This window comes from Salvelinus namaycush, chromosome 16 (assembly GCF_016432855.1).
Source record: "Salvelinus namaycush isolate Seneca chromosome 16, SaNama_1.0, whole genome shotgun sequence".
Lineage (NCBI taxonomy): Eukaryota > Metazoa > Chordata > Actinopteri > Salmoniformes > Salmonidae > Salvelinus > Salvelinus namaycush.
In genome coordinates this window covers 39,706,228-39,709,094 of record NC_052322.1, presented here as the reverse complement: position 1 = coordinate 39,709,094, position 2,867 = coordinate 39,706,228, and positions in this window count along the sequence as shown.

Here is a 2,867-nt window from a genome sequence, read left to right as displayed (position 1 = left end):
GGCATCAATGTTGTTGAGAAAATTAGCAAACCTTTTGTAGTTCTCGATGGCTAACGTTCTATCTTTCAAAAACACTGCAATATAAAGAACTGTCAACACATACTGAGCAGCTCACATTATAGACAGAAGCAGGCTACATGGCAGACTAATCCAAAATCATCTCCCGACATGTCCAGCCCATCCATTATCTCAGCCAATCATGGCTAGTGGGAAGCTTCCTAACTTTTTCGTGGCTAAACCAACTAGGCTTGTAATTTAACAATGTTATTTGTATTTACAGATGGAATACAAGTTTGTTATTAAGGCACATTAAAGTTCACATGTTCCAGAAGGTTCCAGCATTTTGATTAAATGACACTACTTCGCGTGTGAAGTAGTGAGATGCGACATAAGCTTAGCTTCCTGAAACGGGTCACAGTTGTTAAACAGAGTGTTCCATGAGAAGAACCAACACCCGGAGAAACTATGGGGGCCTCGCAATATTCTAAAGTGGCATCTGGGGAAGTGTAAGAGAACGAGCACAGGATGGTGAAAAGCTAGAAAAGAAGTTAGAGAGCCATAGAGATAGAATATATCGTGAAGGTAAATGCTGAGAAGTCGAGAGAAAGGAGAAAGAGAGAAAAGAAAGGATAGAGGAATGAAGGAAAGCAAAGTGCTGTAACAGTCAACACAGCAGGTGTGTTGGACGAAGTACGGCAGAGCTCTGCTATTTCAACTATTACTGAGAAGCATTGGGTTTTACTCACACGCACAAACCCACTCTATAGTGTGCTTACACTCATGCCATACCAACCTGCAGGAATACACATGGACACACACACAAGCAAGCACGCATGCACACGCACACACACAGACATTGGAGCACACACTTGACTCCCCTTGCATAACGAGTGCAGCAGAGAGGGAGAGAGAGAGAGAGAAAGAGAAAGAGAGACCGAGATAGAGAGACCGAGAGAGAGAGATAGAGAAAGAAAGAAAGAGGCCTACCTTCAAATCATCACTATGGGCCATAACCTTGAAAACTCCAGTTTAAAACATTTCTCATACTTTTTTATTGCTATTTATGTTGACAGCCGCTTGGCACTTTGGAACACTCAATCTATCAAAGCGGTTTTCCCCGTTTCAAAACTGCTTCACTTGCTCTTACAGAAACAAAAAAGTCCCTTTAAACATGAATGAAATAGTATTGCTTTTGAACTCGCAGGTCTGACTTCACAATGCCCATCCCATCCTCTCTTTCCCCTGCACCCCCACCGTCAGTTTAATTATTAATGCTAGTTCCTGAATAGGTTTGTAATAAAGAATAGGTACAGTAAGTAGCATAAAATATTGATTTTGTACATTTCCTTGTGAATTTTTATTCTGTGGAATGATTAAATTTGTCATATTTTTGGCGCTTGGGAGGTATCTGACAAATTCATCCCATTTTATTGTGTGCACACAACTGGTGCTTCCAATTTGGGAGAATGAATTATGCAGCCGGGGTCGTGTGCGTGTGTGTGTTGCTCTGTCTTTCTCTATGAGTGTGTGCATTTGGGCTTGTGTGTTCGTATACATTATATTGTAAGTATACATCTATGTTATGCATACAGGTGTGTGTCTTCCCACGCAGTGATTTTGACTTCACAGGAAATAGCTGTTACAACCCAAGTACAGATTCAGAGGAAGGCACGACAGTTTCCAAGACAGTGTGTGTTTCTGTGTGTGTTTCACGGTGCATATTTGTGTGTACGTTGGCTAGAGGGCTGGCTGTGAAGTGGTAATTAACACAATAGTATGATTACCCATGCAGACGACTGGCCACAGACTACGAGAGAGAGAGCGAGAGCGAGAGCGCGAGAGAGAGAGAGAGAGAGAGAGAGAGAGAGAGAGAGAGAGAGAGAGAGAGAGAGTGAGAGACAGAAAGTGTGTGTGAGAGAGAAAGGGAGACAGAGAGAGACTGAGAGAAGAGAGAGAAAGGGGGGTACAGAGAGAGACTGAGAGAAGAGAGAGAAAGGGGGGTACAGAGAGAGAGACAGAGAGACAGTGAAAAGTGAGAGACAGAGAAAAGGGAGACAGAGAAAAGAGAGAGAGAGAGAGAGAGGAGGGGAAACAGAGAAAAGAGAGAGAGAGAGAAGAGTGTCTGGTAGAGCAGTTCACTGGGTCTCTCTCCAGCTTGCAGCTCATTCTAAACCACTACATTAAATCAGTTTACCTCTGCTTGGAATGCTCTGAGGGCAATAACTAATAACTACCCCACTCACCCATCATATACACTTGCGTGCATGCACAATAGGGCAGCTTTCGCAACTAATCCTGGAGATAACATATTATAAGGGTAGCACACCTTAATCGTATTCAAGCATCAACACACCTGTTTTAATGACTATGTGGATCTCCATGGCCAGAGAAAACCCCTGCTCTAAACCATTTTATTTTGGAAACATGTTCAAGCTATATTAGTGAAACATAAATATAGCTTTCCAATATTCTGTAGAGATCTCATTGTGCTGGAATCAGGTTTTATTGGTTACAATGAGAACAGGAGAGTAATTGCACCACAGCTGAGATGATACAAAAAATGTGTAATATGAATTGCGAGTGGTGCAAAGAAGAGGACTTCATTGTGAGGTGAATATATTTGAGGAGACCTTGAGCATGAGTTGAATGGGATCGATGTGCGTCGGTCGGGGAAAACCGATGCTGATCAATGAGAATGGACTTATCTAGGCGGGGGGTGGCTAGCTGCTGATATAGACTTTATGAATATTAACCAGAAAGGGATCAATAGTGGGACACCACTACACAGCCAAACGGAACCACTGACTTAAAGAGATGGTGGGGGTAGGAGGGGAGGAGGGGAGGTGTCACACTGTTCACAGACACTT